This window comes from Aedes albopictus, chromosome 2 (genome assembly GCF_035046485.1).
Source record: "Aedes albopictus strain Foshan chromosome 2, AalbF5, whole genome shotgun sequence".
Lineage (NCBI taxonomy): Eukaryota > Metazoa > Arthropoda > Insecta > Diptera > Culicidae > Aedes > Aedes albopictus.
Genome location: NC_085137.1, coordinates 266,092,065 through 266,113,325, shown reverse-complemented (window position 1 = coordinate 266,113,325; position 21,261 = coordinate 266,092,065). Strand labels below are relative to the sequence as shown.

General features: G+C 40.5%; 1 long non-coding RNA gene across 1 annotated transcript; it reads left to right on the top strand.

The window, feature by feature from the left end:
* The first annotated feature begins 2,896 nt into the window (after positions 1-2,896).
* LOC134288067 (uncharacterized) lies at positions 2,897-6,210 on the top strand. The gene is made up of 2 exons (XR_009997741.1): positions 2,897-4,058; positions 4,123-6,210. It is a non-coding gene; the product is annotated as an uncharacterized LOC134288067 (long non-coding RNA).
* Positions 6,211-21,261: the final 15,051 nt, after the last annotated feature.

Genomic DNA, 21,261 nt, shown 5'->3' with positions numbered 1-21,261 from the left:
GCCTATCTCCGCCAGCAAGAGATGTTTCGGCAGCGACGCCAGCGACATTCTTCCTCTATAGTTTATTACCTCTATTGAATTTCCGCTAAGAGTTACGTCTGTTTGTCTGTGCTCAAAAGGAGTTCTTCGCTACTAATGTTAAATATTGTTTTCTGAGTCCGTCTTGATTCGTCGTTGCATCGCGTCGTCGTTCTGTGTGCGTGCTTTTAGAGGAAAAACACGATCGAAATAAAACCAATCTAGAGTGCGGTGCTTTTTGAGCTCAATAGTTGTCAAACCACCCCAAGACGGCAAGACAAAGTTTGCCGGGACAGCTAGTGTAATATAAATATATAAGTAAACTAGTTCTTAAGATAAATTGTAACAACAGGGTTTACATATGTGATTGACGACAATAAATAAATAAAAGGTAAACAATCGATGATTGATGTGTTCAGCTGTTCTATTTTCGTCAAAAATTTATCGAACACGGTATTCAAAATTAAGTGTGCGTGCAAATTTTCATAAAATAAATCGTCTTTGGAGCCTGATTCGGAGGCAATCAAACCGCGCCTTGACGTGCAGCCAGGGATCCGGTAGTCTGAGCAAGCGTTTTCATATGCTGGAAGGAAAACAAGAAGAGTTACATAGGGTATGTTTGCCATCAGTAATAGCATGCTCCCAAATTCATCCTACACGGAGACAAATTTCGTTCGTTTGAAACAAAAATATTCATGTTTATTCAGTAAACTGATAAAATATTTAAAACTAAAATATTAATTTTTAAAACAAACTCAATTACATATTGATTTTTCCAATACCCATTGAAGAGCCCCCCGTTCCGCCGTCGAGAACATAAACAAAACTCTCAAGTTCCAGCTGCATCACCAAACAAGTTTTCCTCTTGCAAAAAAAGGCAAGTTTCACCAAAAGTTTCCACGAAATCCCATTGATTTCGGGAGCGTATGTTATCTACATGATGTTGGCATTGAAAGTGCCACGCGGGAAGTGGATTTTCCTAGAGAAGGAAATAATTTTCTAAATTTAATTGGAAAACAAATATTTCCGTAGGGCCGACCTGCCACAAAAAAACAAAAATTTTTACATTTGTTTCTAACATAACCAGTCAGAAGATACATGTTTGTTTCAAAAATGGATTGAATTTGCTTCAAATGTGACGTTCGATTTGCTCCAAACAGTTTTATTTTTGTTGCCAGAACAAATTGACAATTTATTTGAGTTTACCTGGAATATTTTTGATTTTACCATGCTTTTTTCTGCGTGTAGTTGAAAACAAGCGGTCGGCGTCGGTGGTGTAGTGGTAAGCGTGGTTGCCTCTCACCCCAGTCGGTCGGGGTTCAATTCCCGTCGACGCCGATGGGATTTTCTGAGACATAAAATCCGTGATCACGCCTTCCCTCGGATAGGAAGTAAAGCCGTAGGTCCCGGCCCATGTGTTGATGGGTGCGATATGTAGGGTCCTCAGGTGTGGTGGCTGTCTCCCTGGGGCGTCGGAATTTAGGGCTTAGCTCCTAGACCCAGCCGACGTAAAACACAACTGGCGCCGAACGGTGCTAGTTGGCCAGAAAAAAGAAGAAGGAGAAGAAAACAAGCGATTACGGCACGGGCTCCGTTCTTTTTGAATAAATACATGCGGGCTCACTCCTGACAACAAATATTGTCGCGCTTATCTTTTATTAGAGTCCTGCGGCGGTCGTACGCTCGCAAGGCATACCGCCGCATGACAGTCGCAAGGCAAAACAGAAGAAAACGTGTTCCCGCCAAAAACAAAAGCACGTGGGTTTCGCGAAGTGACAGATGTTTTTGAATGTAATTGTGACGAACGGCGAGAGTAGCTCAGTGGAATGAGTGTTCTTGCTGTCAAACCCCATATACAGTGGCGATTCGCTCGTTGGGTCACGACTGCGCCCCGATTACCGAATCGTGTTCGTTCGTTGGGGCAACTGACAACTGATCAAAATGCTGTAGACACACGCAAGTGACGAGAAATACGTCACGAAACACTCACATACTTGCACAAACGTTCTGTATATAGGAGCTGCGATGCGACGGCGGTCAGACGTCAAACTCGTTTTGACATCGATTTCGACATTGACAGTGCTTTTAGTTGCACGGTCGCGTCAGAATACCCATTTTTTCATTGCTATCTCTATCGCTCTTCAAGAGGCTCCATTTAAAAATACCCATTTATGACTTGGGCCGCCCAACTTGAAAATGGGTATTTTTAAATGGGGCTTCTTGAAGAGCGACAGAGATAGCAATGAAAAAATGGGTATTCTGACGCGAGCGTGTGGGTTTTGCTCCAACCAGTGAACATTCAACTATCGAGACAACCCATCTAACGAGCCGCCAACGAACGAATCGGGACTGTAGTGGAATTATATACTTTTAAATCTGTTGATGCTGTTATGATTAGTGACTGTCGCACTGATATCAGAAGCCAGAGGCAGATAATCGCCATATTCTGATTTTTCTTGAGAGGCATAATACAAAAATGAGAAACAAAACAAACAACGCTTCAATCCTTTGCTTTTTTTTGTGTGGCTTCGTGGTCGTGCGGCTAGTGTCATCAAGCACATAGTCGCATCGTGCTAAGGAGCGCAGGTTCAATTCTCGCCGCAGCTGTCAGGCAAAGTTTTCGGCTGTGCCACTGGGCGTTGCATGCTAGTCCGTTGTCTAGTGTCGTGCTTCCTTCAAAGAGCGAATAGCTCACTGGACGCATTGAACGTGTCCGTGTCTTTAAAAAAATGGGAGCCACATGATTAATAAGGAAACTAATACCCTATATTCATAAACACCAGTATCAGCTTAGAATATTTATTGAACAAAAGAAATCGGTTTAATTACTTACAATTGTATAAAATCTTTTATCTAATGCCGACTCCTTGAACAATATTCAACGGAAAACACTTCGCTATCCGCCGCCAATCAAGCTACGGACTTCAGCAGGATAAAGTACAATTAAGCAAAATTTCATCCATACCAAATCCATACACACATTTCTATGATAAAAATGATTACATTATATTTATTACGGACGCATAGACGGGCTCACCTCAAAATCGACGCAAGAGAGAAACAGAGAGAAAAGCGCAAGCCGATATGTAAACAAACACCAGTGGACAAGCGTGCGCATGCGCGAGCTGGTGAGGACGAAAATTATCGTTCTGTCAAACATAAGTCCGCTCTGGAGCAGAATTATTTTTGACAGTTCGAAAATCAAGGAAAAATAATTTTCGAACTGTCAAATTTAATTAAAATTATTTTTAATATCCCAATTGAGACAGACCCTTAACGTAGGAGCAACACGTGCGTGAGATTCTCTCTCTCGGTTGGTGTGGTTTGTTTTGATTCAATCTGACATTTCTTTTATGCTGCTCATGCTGCTGATGCTGCCAGCTGATGGTGGCAAGGATGGAGGAGCATAGTCGAAGGGGTGCTCCAATGTGTTTTCGGAAGAATTCGTCGAGATAAAAAGTTTTCGTTATAAAAAATATGGAAAATTCTAGTTTAAAAGTTCAGCATTAAACTTTTCAATGCGTGTTACATATATTATTTTACAGAGAATCAGTCTAGAGGTCGTTTAACGTAATAAGAGCATTAACATAAAAGTCTATAATTTTACAAGAACGCATTGAAACGCCCCTTGTGTGGGGGATATAATGAGTGCAATTAAACGGCGATTCCCAACCAGCTCAAACAAATTCCCTTGGAATTCATCTTCGAAGTAAAATCACAATATCCGACTAATGGTGTACTTAGTATCCGACCAATCGCAAGAACAGCGGGACTAACGCCAATAATAATCATAAGCTTACACGCTTAAACTGCTCCGCACATCGCATGAGTAACAGTTACTCACTGTGGAGCATCGCTGCAAATCCGGGAGAATGTGTGAAAATTATGTGTACGTCATACTCACGCCGTGAGCTGATGGCCACTTACTCATTTTTGAGCTCCTGGTTTGTGTTGACAAACGCTCCAAAAAGCGAGCGTTGGTCAATAAACGCTATTAAAAAAATAAAAAGAAAAGTTTTTCGTTGTGGGGATCACCGAAAGTAAGTATTCCATTTAAAATTAATAAAATAAAGTGATAACATATAGTTTTTTAATTAAATTTAGGTGAAGAAATGCATTGTTATGTTATCTTCTGTGATGCAGATTAGAAAATATGCCGATTCGGAACCACCACGAGTATGAGTGAGCGTTTTGGTCAAGTTTTGACTCACTCGATAACATTCGGTTACGAACAGGAGGAATGGCCAAAGCACCGGTTCACGGAATTTACTTCTATTCCTGCGTCATTAGCAGAGATTCGTTGGATGTTAACACAAGAGTTTACCAAACGTAATCAGAATGTCCATCAGGCCCATCGAAATATTTTTTTCTTCAAAATTATGTATTTTTTTATAATTATATTATTGTAAATCTTAAACTACCACAAACAATTGAGTTTTATTTATCACAAAAACAACATTGAAATAAAATAAATTTTGTCAAATGTGCAACTTTCACACATTTCCGAAGCAAGCGAAGCATACGCATTTATGTGTAACGGTTACTCATTCTTCCGGAATGGTGACGAAACGCTTCAATGTGTGAAGCTTACTCATGCTGCTTTGGCTCTCAAGCACTTGCTCAAAAATGAGTAAGGCCCCTCTTGCTCACTTTAGGAGTGCCATGGGATGAATATAAATTTGAGTAGATCTTGCTCATTATTGAGTGGACCGACTTCTGCGTGTAGTTTGAAAGAACGGCCTATCTTTTGAAGAAGGCCTAATTTCTTGTTTGTTGATCGAGAGGATAACGCCAAAACTTCAGCACAGAGTAGTCAACACTTTGAACTTAATAGTGTTCACGACTGATCTACTCGGAATTACTACGTTTCGTTAAAATGAACAATAGTTCATAAAAAATAAAATGCGGATGCAGAAAAAACACCAAAATCGCGAGAATGCAGCATTCTTATTTGAATAAGCTGTTCTTTTGAAACCATGGTTTGAATCCAAATTTTAAAAATAAAACGTCAAGGTTCCCCATAAAATAACAACTTAAAAGAACAGCCCATTGAAAGAAGGGCAAATTTCTGGTAAAAAATGACATCAAATTGAATTTAATTTCCTTGAAGATAGAACTAGAAAGAAAAGCCTATTAACAAAAGAAGGGACAATTCCAATAAATGTTTCCACAGCTATATTGTTGAAAATGTCTATAACAGTATAAGTCTTATACAGAGCCCGTTCGCTCGTTGCAAACTCGCTCATTGCAACGCTTTTGATTGCAAGTCCGCTAATTGCAAAATTTGACACGTGTTTGCAATTAAAAAGCAATCAAGTGTCAAATTTATGCTGTCAGTCTAAAGACACTGTATGCTAACGACACGAAATCTGATGATTGTTGCTGTTGATGATGATTGTCGCGTCATGACAATGATGCTGTCGAGTAATGCTTTTAAAGCGCGTTTGACAGGTCTCCTGCTCGATTGGAATGACATTGACAGCAAATTTGAAATTCCAATTGGAACATTTCGTGTCTTTGCATATAGTGTCTTTATGTCAGTCATGCTGGCAGTGCATTTCGATGGGTTCTGTCACATTCGCCCGAAAACCATTCGCCCGAATTCCAAATGCCCGAATGACAAACGCCCGAATGTAACAAACGCCCGAAAGTCATTCGCCCGAACAGACCATTCGCCCGAAAAGACCATTCGCCCGAAATACCATTCGCCCGAAAGACCACTTGCCCGAAAATCCGAATCATAAAAATACTTTTCTGAAATCAATTAAGGCGTCGTTCACGCGTATTGCTTTCGTTGAACACAGTCTGATATAAAACTTATACTGTTATAAACATTTTCAGCAATATAGCTGTGGAAACATTTATTGGAATTGTCCCTTCTTTTGTTGATAGGCTTTTCTTTCTAGTTCTATCTTCATGGAAATTTAATTCAATTTGATGTCATTTTTACCAGAAATTCGCCCTTCTTTCAATCATGGGCTGCTCTTTTAAGTTGTTATTTTATGGGGAACCTTGACGTTTTATTTTTTACAACTTCTGGATTCAAAACATGGTTTCAAAAGAACAGCTTATTCAAATAAGAATGCTGCATTCTCGCCATTTTTCTGCATCCGTTAGCTCACACGTTTTAATTTTTATGAACTATTGTTCGTTTTAACGAAACGTAGTTATTCCGAGTAAATCAGTTGAACACTATTAACTTAAAAGTGTTGACTATTCTGCGCTGAACTTTTGGCGTTATCCGCTCGATCAACAATACTATAACGATTAATGACCTATTGTGCAATATTTTCACAAGAAATTAGGCCTTCTTCAAAACAAAGGCTGTTCTTTCAAACTAAGCTAATACGATTATTATTGGCACTAGTCCAGCTGTTCTTGAGATTTGTCAGATACTAAGTACACCATGCGTCTGTCCTTAAACTTTCATCATGGAAAACCAGAAAAAAACCTATTCAAAGAAATTGCATGGAATCGGCGGATGACTTTCGGGCGAATGGTCTTTCGGGCGAATGGTCTTTCGGACGAATGGTCTTTTCGGGCGAATGGTCATTCGGGTGAATGGTCTTTTCGGGCGAATTGTCTATTCGGGCGATTGAAATTCGGGCGTTTGTCATTCGGGCGTTTGTGATTCGGGCGAATGGTTTTCGGGCGAATGTGACAGAATCATTTCGATGCACTTTAGTGTCAAAGTGACGTTGCAATTAGCGAATGGCATTCGCTCGTTGCAAAGAAAACATTTTGCAACGAGCGAACGGCCGCTGTATCAGACTGTGTTCAAAGAAAGAAATACGCGTGGACGACGCCTAAATTGATTTCAGAAAAGTATTTTCAAAATTATTATGATTTTCGGGCGAATGGTCTTTCGGGTGAATGGTCTTTTCGGGCGAATGGTATTTCGGGCGAATGGTCTTTTCGGGCGAATGGTCTATTCGGGCGAATGACTTTCGGGCGTTTGTTACTGAAGGGGAAGGTCCAAATACCTGGGGCAGATAGCTCAATTGTGGATAGTTGCGAGGGTTCCTGTCCCCAACATCGAAAGTAAATTCAGCCACACGAATTATCCAACTGCATGCACATCAAATTCTTCAATCGGGCCGTTTGGGGTTCTTGGGCAGCCTTTCGGTGTCACACCAATCAAAATCACCACTCGCGACTAATTAGCGAAACACTACATTTATTAAAGCCTTATCGCGGACATGTAAAACGATTTATTCTTATCAAACTATTTAATTGTTCATCTTAAAACTAACACATATTCACACGAACAAAACGGATTAAAATTAACCGGCCGTGGGTTCACCGCCCGTGTGCCTTGGTGACCTGATGGATTTGGACTGATCTTCACTCCAACTCGTCGATTCCACCGGTCCTCCGATCTCGCGATGCGATGACTTCCTCGAAGGTTCTCAGAGCGATTCTAACCGCTCTTATCATATGGCCCTCCTTATCACCCTCACGGTGATGATGATGGTGATGACGATGATGACGACGGGCTTGGCTGGATGGATAGTAGCGAACCCCTGGAGAGGGATTACAATCGGGTGCTCTTGCTCTTCATACGGTCAGTTGGTCAGGCTTAGGTAGTCGACGACTATTGCTGCTGTTGCTGGTTGCAGATATGAGCGCTTCTATGTTTGATCCAGTACGACGGTGATATATTGTTCATCATTTGCTGCTGCTGTGGCTGGAGGCTTCTTGCAATCAGGGTTGAAGCCTTCGGGTTTTATCGCATACTCAAACAGTTACATTCGGGCGTTTGTCAATCGGGCATTTGGAATTCGGGCGAATGGTTTTCGGGCGAATGTGACAGAACCCAAGAAACAATATGGCTTCGACAGTTGCTGATCGACCTTCGCGAAACGCAGGACCGGCCGACCATAGAGTCCCTATAATAAGAGTCTGGCGGACTGTCACTTTCGACCGGAGCCAATCGAGCATGACGTCATAGTGTCCTCGCCGATAAATGCTACACCGTGACGTCATGCTCGATTGGCTCCGATCGAAAGTGACAGTCCGCCAGACTCTAACTAGACTGACTCTAGCCGACCATGGTTAAGGAGGACAACCAGGGTTGTCTTGCTTTCGTTAAAACCAAGAGGAGCAACAGGCGTTCAAAGCCATATCAACACTCGCGAGCATTTCATGCAAGATTTGTGTATTAAGGGGCAAGTCGTGTTGGAGTATTGCCCAACGGATCAAATGCTGGCAGACATCTTTACAAAGCCGCTCGGTCCACAGAAACATCAAGCCTTCCGCAAGATGCTTGAACTTGGCGAAGGGCAGTGAGGACATCGCATTGAGAAGGAGTGTCGGACGGGGCACTGCTCGCTCCTCACCTTATATACAGGGTGTTTGGTTCCGGGTTTTGGATATTTTCAGGGCTGATAGGTCTTGATGAGAGATGAAAAAGCTCCCATGGAACATAGGGTCGGAAATCACTGCTAAGTGAGTTAATCACATTTTAAGTTTTTAATTTTTGGTTATCTTTGAAGTCCTATATCTGCTAAACTATCAATCGTACAAACTTTCTCAGCGCACGAATTGAAAGCTAATTACTTCTACTTTCTTAGTCTCTTGGACGTAAACTTTGTAAAAATAGTTTGAAAGGCCTTAAATTGAAAAATAATGCAAAATTGGTCGAAAAAATCGACTCGTTTTTGGACATTTTTGATGATTTAAATATGAAAATAAAGCTTTTGTTAAAAAAGTTCTTCTACAAAACATGCACGAACTTGTTCCCTAAAAATGTTTCTTTGACACCAAAACTCTATCTTTTGTAGTTAAGCCAAAAAATGTTTTTGAAAATAACGTTCCAAATTGCATTAACTTCATGCCAAAACAATGGTCATCACCCTATCCGTCGTGCGTTCGTGTGCTTTTGCTCCACGGCATGAGGACGACTACTGCTGCTGGCTTGGCTGCTGGTGATGTCATCGCATACAGAAAACGAGCTCGCTCTTTGTCGCGTCTCCGCCTGTGGAATCATTCGAGGCGGAGTTTGGGTTTGCTCATAATAAGTGCGACGTGCAGTTTAGGGTAGGTAATCAAAATTTGAACCAAATTGCGGCTTTCTGAAGCAGTGTAAATTTTAAGTGATTTTTTCTCCCACATGGAAATAATTTACTACGGCAAAATCGTATGTACATGAAAGCCACGGGTATAAGCTTTCTGTTAAATGGTAAAAAGTTTGTGTTTGCACCGAATTTCATTAAAATATTTGATTTTTCATCAATAATGATTTTAATCTTAATTTGAACCATCGTAATCATAATTTGAACCAATTTTAATATTAATTTGAACTACTGGCGGCAGCAGCTCGAGCAACTCACAAAACAGCCAATTCCATGCTAAACAATGAAAAATCACATGAATCTGCTAATTCTCATACCTATTTTTCATTAGGCAGTGGAATCTCAACTCAGAATGTTCGAAATTCTTTAAGAATTTGGAAACTAAATTTGGATTTTTTCATCCCTCAACAGTAAACAAAGCAACCACTAGCGCAATCTACAGGCCAACACTAGAAGCTCACCCCCGTTTACTAGTTCAAATTTAGATTACAAATGGTTCAACTTAAGATAACATTCTCCAAGTAAGAATCACTTAAATTTGATAATTTTATGACAAATAATGCGGAATATTATTCGGTTGGTCGATTCTACGATAAATAAGCTTTCATTTGACGTGTTCACATATTGCGTGTGATACAATGCATGAGCAGTACGAGTGCACCGAAAATGTGCTTTCTCTTGTGGGAAATGGGTGAAATCACAGTGATTTTTCAATTGCCTGTTTTCCATGACAAAAACGCTTTTTTCAATGCTTTTAAAGTCCATGTTATCAGGTTATATTACGGAAAGCTGTTTAACATCTTTTTCGGGACAATATTTGCCTAAAAAGTACGTCGTTTTAATGAATTTTGAAATGGTTCAAATTAAGATTACAATTTGACTAGTTCAAAGTTTGATTTCTTACCCTACTTGTTTTTTGACGGAGCGAAAGGAAAGCGCCGACGAAAGTGTATTTACAAGAGCAACCATTTAAATCATTAAATCCTTCGCACTCGTAGCTCTGCTGCGGTGCTGTTCAGATGGGGGGTCTGTGCGTGCGGCAATTTAGAGCATGCATTTATTTGATGCATTTCTTTTTTTTTTGTATGACGTGCAAGGATAATGATTCTTCTTATTTCTTGCATAACAATTCCACTGGGACAGAGCCTGTTTCTCATATCAGTTGTAAAACATACAGAAATAAATTCCTTTGGAACCAATCATGGGGGATGCTTGGGAAATGATACCTTTGGGGAATCTAATCAACAAGTTGGACATTTTAGGAGAAGTTGGGGATTCTTAAGGACATTGGGGATTTTTAAGGAACATTGGGGATCTTTAAGGAACATTGGGGAATTTTAGGAGATATTGGGGAGGGTAAAGGGAACTAAGGAATCATGGGGGTCCTTGAGAAATGATACCTTTGGGGAATCTAATCAACAAGTTGGACATTTTAGGAGAAGTTGGGGATTCTTAAGGACATTGGGGATTTTTAGGAGATATTTTTTTTCTTCAATCACTTAACCTAATTTACAACTCTATTGTCCACTAGGGCACTGCATGAGCGATTCTTATTGGAAGCTGTACATACACTTTGTACAGCGCCTAAATGTATTCTATTTCTAATTGTACTACATCGAACTGGTGGCCGTTGCGCTGCTTTCACTTTCTACCCTATCATGGTAGAATGATGAGCTCGAGGATGTTGATATGTGGCTGTTGGTTGTTCACATTTCCAGCCCGATTGGGGGTCCATTATGGGTTGCCGTTCGCCAATGTCCAAGTATCCGGGTTCATTTGAGCCATGGGCTCAGAAGAGGGTCAGTGTCAGCTGCTCTCAGCAACTGACGAAAGTGCCGGGGCTGGGATCGAACCCATGACCATCTGCTTATGCAGCAAACGTGTAGCCACTACGCCACGGGCCCCGACTTTTAGGAGATATTGGGACGGGGAAAAGGGAACTTAGGAATCATGGGGGTCCTCTTAAGAGAAGTTGGGTATTCATAAGGAACATTGGGGATTTTTGGGAGATATTGAGGATCTTTAAGGAACATTGGGGATCTTTAAGGAACATTGGGGAATTTAAGGAGATATTGGGGAGGGTGAAGGGAACTAGGAACCATGGGGGTCCTTGGGAAATGATACCTTTGGGGAATCTAATCAACAAGTTGGATATTTTAGGAGAAGTTGGGTATTCATAAGGAACATTGGGGATTTTTAGGAGATATTGGGGATTTTTAAGGAACATTGGGGACCTTTAAGTAACATTGGGGAATTTTAGGAGATATTGGGGAGGGTAAAGGGAACTAAGGAATCATAGGGGTCCTTGAGAAATGATACCTTTGAGGAATCTAATCAGCAAGTTGGACATTTTAGGAGAAGTTGGGGATTTTTAAGGAACATTGGGGATTTTTAGGAGATATTGGAAAAGGGGAAAGGGAACTTAGGATTCATGGGGGTCCTCTTAGGAGAAGTTGGGGATTCTTAAGGGACATTGGGGATTTTTAGGCGATATTGGGGAGGGTAAAGAGAACTTAGGAATCATGTGGTCTTTGAGAAATGATACCTTTGGGGAATCTAATCAACAAGTTGGCCATTTTAAGAGATAGTTTGGATTTTTAAGGAACATTGGGGATTTTGACGAGATATTCGGTAGGGTAAAGGGAACTAAGGAATCATGGGGGTCCTTGGGAAATGATACCTTTGGGGAATCTAATCGACAAGTCGGACATTTTTGGAGAAGTTGGGGATTCTTAAGGACATTGGGGATTTTTAGGAGATATTGGGACGGGGAAAAGGGAACTTAGGAATCATGGGGGTCCTCTTAAGAGAAGTTGGGTATTTATAAGGAACATTGGGGATTTTTAGGAGATATTGGGAATTTTTAAGGAACATTAGGGATCTTTAAGGAACATTGGGGAATTTTAGGAGATATTGGGGAGGGTGAAGAGAACTAAGGAACCATGGGGGTCCTTGGGAAATGATACCTTTATGGAATCTAATCGACAAGTCGGACATTTTAGGAGGAGTTGGGTATTCATAAGGAACATTGGGGATTTTTAGGAGATATTGGGGAGGGTAAAGGGAACTTAGGAATCATGGGAGTCCTTGGGAAATGATACCTTTGGGGAATCTAATCAACAAGATGGATATTTTTGGAATTATTGTGAATTTTTAAGGAACATTGGGGATTTATAGGAGATATTGGAGAGGGTAAAGGGAACTAAGGAATCATGGGGGTCCTTGGGAAATGTTACCTTTGGGGAATCTAATCAAAAAGTAGGATATTTTAGGAGAAGTTGGGTATTCATAAGGAACATTGGGGATTTTTAGGAGATATTGGGGAGGGTAAAGGCAACTTAGGAATCATGGGGGTCCTTGAGAAATGATACCTTTGAGGAATCTAATCAACAAGTTGAACATTTTAGGAGAAGTTGGGGATTCTTAAGGAACATTTAGGGTTTTTACGAGATATTGGGGATTTTTAAGGAACATTGGGGATTTTTAGGAGATATTGAAAAGGGGAAAAGGGAACTTAGGAATCATGGGGGTCCTTTTAGGAGATTTTGGGTATTCATAAGGAACATTGGGGATTTTAAGGAACATTGAGGATTTTTACTAGATATTGGGAAGGGTAAAGGGAACTAAGGAATCATGGGGGTCCTTGGGAAATGTTACCTTTGGGGAATCTAATCAACAAGTTGGATATTTTAGGAGAAGTTGGGTATTCATAAGGAACATTGGGGATTTTTAAGAGATACTGGGGAGGGTAAAGGGAACTTAGGAATCATGGGGGTCCTTGGGAAATGATACCTTTGGGGAATCTAATTTACAAGTTTTATATTTTAGGAGAAGTTGGGGATTCTTAAGAAACATTGGGGATTTTTAGGAGAAATTGTGTAGGGTAAAGGGAACTTAGGAATCATGGCGGTCCTTGGGAAATGATACCTTTGGGGAATCTAATCAACAAGTTGAATATTTTAGGAGAAGTTGGGGATTCATTAGGAACATTGGGGATTTTTAGGATATATTGGGGAGGGTAAAGGGAACTTAGGAATCATGGTGGTCCTTGGGGAACGATAGCTTTTTGGAATCTAATCAACAAGTTGGACATTTTAAGAGAAATTGGGGATTCTTAAGGGATATTGGGGATTTTAAGGCGATATTGGGGAGGTTAAAGGGAACATAGGAATCATGGCGGTCCATGAGAAATGATTCCTTTGGGGAATCTAATCAACAACTTGGATATTTTAGGAGAAGTTGGGGATTTTTAAGGGACATTGGGGATTTTTGAACGATATTGTGGAGGGTAAAGGGAATTAAGGAGTCATGGGGGTCCTTGGGAAATTATACCTTTGCGGAATCTAATCGACAAGTCGGACATTTTAGGAGAAGTTGGGGATTCTTAAGGAACATTGGGGATTTTTAGGAGATATTGGGCATTTTTAAGGAAAATTGGGGATTTTTAAGGAGCATGGGGATTTTTAGGAGATATTGAGAAGGGAAAAAGGGAACTTAGGAATCATGGCGGTCCTTGAGAAATGATACCTTTGGGGAATCTAATCAACAAGTTGGCCATTTTAGGAGATATTGGGGATTTTTAAGGAACATTGGGGATTTTTACAAGATATTGGGTAGTGTCAAGGGAACTTTGGAATCATGGCGGTCCTCGGGAAATCATACCTTTGGGGAATCTAATCCACAAGTCGGACATTTTAGGAGAAGTTGCTGATTCTTAAGGAACATTGGGGATTTTTAGGAGATATTGGGGATTTTTAAGGAACATTGGGGATTTTTAGGAGATATTGGGAAGGGGAAAAGGGAACTAAGGAATCATGGGGGTCCTCTTAGGAGAAGTTATGGATTCTTAAGGGACATTGGGGATTTTTAGGCGATATTGGGGAGGTTAAAAGAAACTTAGGAATCATGGGGATCCTTGGAAAATGATACCTTTGGGAAATCTAATGAACAAGTTGGACATTTTAGGAGAAGTAAGGGATTAATATGGAACATTGGAGATTTTTAGGAGATATTGGGGAGGGTAAAGGGAACTAAGAAATCATGGCGGTCCTCGGGAAATGATACCTTTGGGGAATCTAATCAACAAGTTGGATATTTAAGGAGAAGTTGGGGATTTTTAAGGAACATTGGGGATTTTTAGGAGATATTTCGCATTTTTAAGGAACATTGGGGATTTTTAAGGAGCATGGGGATTTTTAGGAGATATTGGGAAGGGAAAAAGGGAACTTAGGAATCATGGCGGTTATTGAGAAATGATACCTTTGGGGAATCTAATCAACAAGTTGGCCATTTTAGGAGATATTGGGGATTTTTAAGGAACATTGAGGATTTTTACAAAATATTGAGTAGGGTAAAGGGAACTTTGGAATCATGGCAGTCCTCGGGAAATGATACCTTTGGGGAATCTAATCGACAAGTCGGACATTTTAGGAGAAGTTGGGGATTCTTAAGGAACATTGGGGATTTTTAGGAGATATTGGGGATTTTTAAGGAACATTGGGGATTTTTAGGAGATATTGGGAAGGGGAATAGGGAACTAAGGAATCATGGGGGTCCTCTTAGGAGAAGTTATGGATTCTTAAGGGACATTGGGGATTTTTAGGCGATATTGGGGAGGTTAAAAGAAACTTAGGAATCATGGGGATCCTTGGGAAATGATACTTTTGGGAAATCTAATGAACAAGTTGGACATTTTAGGAGAAGTATGGGATTCATATGGAACATTGGAGATTTTTAGGAGATATTGGGGAGGGTAAAGGGAACTAAGGAATCATGGCGGTCCTCGGGAAATGATACCTTTGGGGAATCTAATCAACAAGTTGGATATTTAAGGAAAAGTTGGGGATTTTTAAGGAACATTGGGGATTTTTAGGAGATATTGTGGACGGTAAAGAGAATTAAGGAATCATAGGGGTTCTTGTGAAATGATACCTTTGGGGAATCTGATCGACAAGTTGGACATTTTAAAAGAAGTTGGGAATTCTTAAGGAATATTGGGGATTTTCGGAGATATTGGGGATTTTAAAGTAACATTGGGGATTTTTAGAAGGCATTGGGGATTTTTAAGCAACGTTGGGGATTTTTAGGAGATATTGGGGAGAGTAAAGGGAACAAAGGAATCATGGAGGTCCTTTGGAAATGATACCTTTGGGGAATCTAATCAACAAGTTGGCCATTTTAGAAGATATTGGGAATTTTTAAGGAACATTGGGGATTTTTACGAAATATTGGGTAGGGTAAAGGGAACTTAGGAATCATGGCGGTCTTTGGGACATGATGCCTTTGGGGAATCTAATCAACAAATTAGACAGTTTAGGAGAAGTTGGGGGTTCTTAAGGGACATTGGGAATTTTTTGGAGATATTATTGGGGAGGGTGAAGGGAACTTAGGAATCATGGCGGTCCTCGGGAAATGATACCTTTGGGGAATCTAATCAACAAGTTGGCCATTTTAGGAGAAGTTGGGGATTCTTAAGGGACATTGGGGATGATGATTCCTATGTTTCCTTTACCCTCTCCAATATCTCCTAAAAATTACCAATGTTTCTTAAAAAATCCCCTACTTCTTCTAAAATGACCAACTTGTTGCTTAGGTTACCCAAAGAAATCATTTCCCATGCAGACCCCCATAATTCCTAAGTTCCCCTTACCCTCCCCAATATCTCCTTAAATCCCAATCGTTCCTTAAAAAATCTCCAATATCTTCTAAAAAGCCCCAACACTCCTTAAAAATCCCTAATATCTCCTCAAAATTTCCAATGTTCTTGAAGCATCCCCAAGTTCTCCTAAAATGTCCAACTAAATCTAACGAATCCCAAAGGTATCATTTCCCAAAGACCACCATGATTCCTAAGTTCCGATTACCCTCCCCAATATCTCCTACAATTCCCAACGCTCCTTGAAAAGTTCCCAATATCTCCTAAAAATCCCCAACGTCATGAAAAATCTCCAATAGCTCCTGAAAATCCCCAAAGTTTCTTAAAAATCTCAAATATCTCCTAAAAATCCCCAATGTTCCCTAAAAATCCCCAATATCTCCCAAAAATCCCCAATGTTCCTTAAAAATCTTCAATGTTCCTTAAAAATCCCCAATATCTCCTAAAAATTCCATATGTCCTTGGGAATCCCCATAGACCTGTGCGCCGCCGCGCCACGCCGCCGCCGCCGACACTTTTTGTCTCACGCCGACGCCGACCGAGGTATCGGCGGCGCGCCATTCGCCGCTGTTTGTCACGCCGCCGATTTTTATTTTTCACGCCGGTGATCAGCGCACGAACAAAATTAAGTTTACATAAAGTTGAGATAAAAAAAAAATCTCACGATCACTATCATAAAAGTTTGATTACAATAACTGATTTCTCAACTCTTAGAACACACATTCACATTTCTCCAGAAGTTTTTTCTTCCAGAAGGATTCAGTGATGCCTCCAGGAGATCCTCCAAGATGTTTTTTTTAGAAGATCTCAGGAAGATCTCAACAGAAGTAACTTCAGAAATTTATTTAGAGAATTCAAAGATGCCTCCTAGAGATACATCAGAGATTCATCCAGAAGAAGATCGTTCAGGGATTCTCATAGGAGGTCCTTCAGAGATTAGTCTGAGAGTTCCTTCATTGATCCCTTCAGAAGTTCCTTCAGGAGTTCCTACAGGAGTTTATTTGGGAACTAGTCCAGCAGTTTCCTCAGAGATACCTCCAGGAGATCCTTCAGAAATTTTTGGAATTTGTTCAGAAATCCCTCCTGAAATTTCTTCGGAGATTCCTCTTGGAAATACTTCGGAATACCTAGAGATTTTTTTTCATAGATTCTTTCAGGAGTTCTTTTAAGGATTGCTCTACAAGTTCCTTCGGTAATCTCTCAGGGATCACCCTTATAGCTCCAGGAGGATTCAGGGATGCCTCCAGGTGTTTATCTAATCTAATCTAATCTCACACTAACGCAGCCATTACTTGAATGCATCCTGGAAAATGAAGACTTTTCAAGTCTATCATTTTTCTTGTCTAACGGCCAGGCCAACTGCGCAGCATGTACCGCAGAGAAGATTTCAAGGGATAGAAAGATTTCAACATAGTCAATATTTGAAAACATTCTACACCTTGAAATCGAGGGGAAAGATGGAAGCGTGGACCTCCCGTACCAAACGCTTCCAGATAACGATATAGATATTTAAACATGTTCGCATGTATTAATATGGTGATGTATACGGTGATTTGCTAAAAAGTATTGATTAGTGCGCCAGGAATGGTGGTAAGATTCTTCACTGAAATTTAAAAGTAACAGGGATGCCTCCAGGTGTTTATTAGGAATTACTTCAGAAGATCCCTAAGCTATTTCAACGGGATTTCGTTCATGTATCCTTCCAGAAATCCCCTTAAAGATTATTTTAGGAGGATTCATAAATGCCACCTGGAGATCCATCAAGATTCCCGTGAGAAGTTTCTTCACTAGTTCCTGCAGGAGGTCTTTAGAAATTAGTCCCCCATTCCATCAGAGATTTCTCCAGGAGTTCAGGGATTCTTGCAGATGTTTCTTCAGAGATCCCTCCTGAATTTCTTCAGGGATTCCTACAGAAGTTCCTTCAGAGAATCTTATACGAAGATCCAAGGATACCTCCAGGGGAATTCAGGGATTACCCCAGAAGTTTATTCAGGGATTCCTATATAAGAGTTCCTTCCAAGATTCCTTCAGGATTCTTTAGGGAATTTCACGAGAAGTACCTTAAGGAATTCTTCCAGGGATCGCTCCTGGGGTTCCTTCAGATTGTAGGTTGAGATTGAGATTTTCCAGGAAGACTCACGGATGCCTCCAGCAGTTACATCAGAGATTTCTCCAGAAGCTCAATCAGAAATTCCTACAGGAATTGCCTTAGGGAATCTTGTAGGAGTTTCTTCATTAATTCTCTTAGGATTATAACTAGGCATATCTCCAGGATATTCTTGAGGGATCTTTCATGGAGTTTCCACAAGAATTCCTCAAGGATTTCTTTCTGGAAATCTTTAGAGGAATTCTTTAGAGAATACCTCCTGTAAATCTTTCCCCCTACTCGGGAAGATCCGCTGAAAATCCTTCGAGGAAATCCTTTGGATATTCCTACCGGAATACTTTCGAGCTCCTCCTCTCCTCTTCTTGGCGTAACGTCCTCACTGGGACAAAGCCTGCTTCTCAGCTTAGTGTTCTATGAGCACTTCCACAGTTATTAACTGAGAGCTTCCTCTGCCAATGACCATTTTGCATGTGTATATTGTGTGGCAGGCACGAAGATACTCTATGCCCAAGGAAGTCAAGGAAATTTCCTTTACGAAAAGATCCTGGACCGACCGGGAATCGAACCCGTCACCCTCAGCATGCTCATGCTGAATACCCGTGCGTTTACCGCCTCGGCTATATGGGCCCTCGAATACTTTCGAGCATTCTCCTGGAATCCCTGCAAGGATTTCTCCTGTAGCGGTCCTGCCGACCGAAGGAAGCATTTCCCTCCCTGTATCGAATAAATCTAAAGATCAATGATCACCATTGATCTAAGAAAGACCCTTTATTTCCTCATGGTGCTCCACGCAATTAGTGGATTACATCACATGTGGATTTCACGGTCATGTTTATAGACCAACGCCGGTTAACCAAGAAACAAGCGAGCAGAGAGAATGCTTACTGCTTGTTGCTGGTTGACCTGGTGATATAACGTTCTCGCTCCAATGCCGGAGAAATGTTTTTCTTTTAATTTTTGTTTGTCGCCCGGCAGCGCTGACTGAACCCCAACAAGGTCTCAGTCACGCGGCCGGACTAATGAAGCCAGAGTGGACGACGCCCGTTTTGGCTTTTCTCTTTTCTCTTATTTCTTTTCAGATCGGGAGAATGAGTTCTTGCGACGGCAAGTTAAAAGACCCGCGATTGACGCCGGGGCGGCGTTGTATTGTTGTGTGGATCGTCGGCTGCCCGGTTCGTCTGTTCGCGGTGACGGTTGTTGTGGGTTCGTTGGAGAAGTCCGGGTGTCCGTTTGTCGTCGGTGTCGACGACGTTAGTGTGCCGTGTGGTTGCGAGAAAGTGTTAGAAAGTAAGTCTAGAAGAAGAATAAACAGTAAGAAGTAATAATCGTAGAGTTAGTTTTTCCGAAAAAGGAAGAATAGAAAGAAAGCCAGTGCAGTGCCGTGACCACCTCGCCACTACATTCTGGTGACAGCGCAAAAGCGCTAAACAAGTGCAGGCACGCCGTTTGTGATTGGAAAGTGAAAAAGAATAAAAACCTATTGAAGTATCTAAGACCCAGCTGGTTGCTACAGAAGAAATCGTGTAAGTGTTGCGCAGAAAACTATTAGGCGAAACAGTGTGAATCATTCAGTTGAGTAGAACTCTTGAACCGTGCACAGTTTGATTGTGAGGCTGATCTCGGATTCCTTTTAACGAAAATTGTTGTGTTACTCATCGAGTCAAAACAGAAAAGAAGTTGGACCCGCTGGACACTACTGAGTCGCACATTTGCAAACCGCTTGCAAATCGATCACTGCCAGATCATTTCCTACAAGAGGAACTAAGTATCTTCATCGGACCCAGCAATATGATGCAGAATAATGGGTAAGTCGAATCAATATTTTTTTTAATTGAGTGATTTTAAGTGCAGTGCGCATGTGTATATCATTTTGGTTCTCTTAGCACAAAATGGAAGTTGCAACATTCTAATAGAATGCTATTACTGTATCTTTTTATTTGAGTTCGAGAAAGGCAAGTAACAAAAATTCCACGTAAATAAATCCTTTTTTTTATAATTATATTTGTTGGCTTTTCACATGAACTCTTGATCAAATTGAAGATTATGAACTATGAATATTGCAATCTTTGGAATGCTTGAAGATTTTATGGCAGTTTCGATCATGTTAGTAAAGCATGTAGAAAAGATATTGCAAAATTTATAAGAAAAAATTTAATTTTAAAGAATCATCTGATTTAATCATGTGGTTATAGAGGAACGAATCTATCAAAAATCTATCAACAATTTATTTCCCGGTTGGTTTCTCCTGCTATTTTTACGGATTTGGAATGAACATGGGTGTGATTAGAAACAAACATAGGTTGCTGGAGATGAGAGCAAAGATCGTGTTACTGCGACAAACACGGCCAAACCCTATCGTTAAAACTTTATTTTTCGCGCTTTTCGATTATTGCTTTTATGGATGGCCATGTGATGATATTAGGAGTGTTGATGGCACGGCTTGATTTACGGATGATATTAACTGATATCAGTTGATATTAATTAAAAAATTGGACGAAAAAAAATTAAACATGAAGAAACACGACGGGAAAATAGTTCTGTTTTATTCTATAGTTCTCTCGTAATTGATTATGGATTTTGCACTTGCGTGAAATAAGTAACTGTCACAAAATTATCGGCCACAGATAACTCATTTATAGAAGTAGCACTTTCAATAGCTTCCTCAAAAAAAAATGGCATTTCCTAAATATTCCCAACGGGATAGATTCTTCCGAGAATCGCGAGACAGGCTCGAGAGAGAGTCTGAGGAAGAGAGAGAGTATGAGGAAGAGGAATTAAGAGGCATTCATAGGCGACTACAACCGGGTAGGGTTGATAAGCCACGAGGCAATAATAACAACAACAATTACAACCACAACAACAACAATTACAGCCGCAACAACAACAATTACAACCGCAACAGCAACAACTACAACCAAAACGATAACAATTACAATCACAGAAAGACGAACGAAGAGGAAAATGGCCTTAGAATGGAAGTAGAAAAATACAAGAGGTTATGGAAAGATACGGAAGAGAAAATGCTTTTGATTGCAAACACTTACCAACGGGTAATAAAATCACTCTTAAAGCAAAATAGCGATGCTACTAGCAATAATAAGACAGCAATGGAGGTAGAAAAATACAAGGAATTATGGGAGCAATCAGAAGAATCAAAAGCTCGATTGGAAAAACTGTATCAACGTGACATAAAAGACCTTTATGACGATAGGCGGGATGCTGCTAACGATATGGCTGCAAAAGAAAAGAAATTTGTTAACAAGTTGAAAGCTTTGGAAGCTAAGCTGAGCAATGAGAAAATATTGAATGAAACATTAAGCCAGGAAGTCACTATGCTGAAGATGCGAGAGGAAGAGCTTGCTTTATCGGTTGCTGAGAACAAAAAGGCAATTAATTCCGAATTGGAA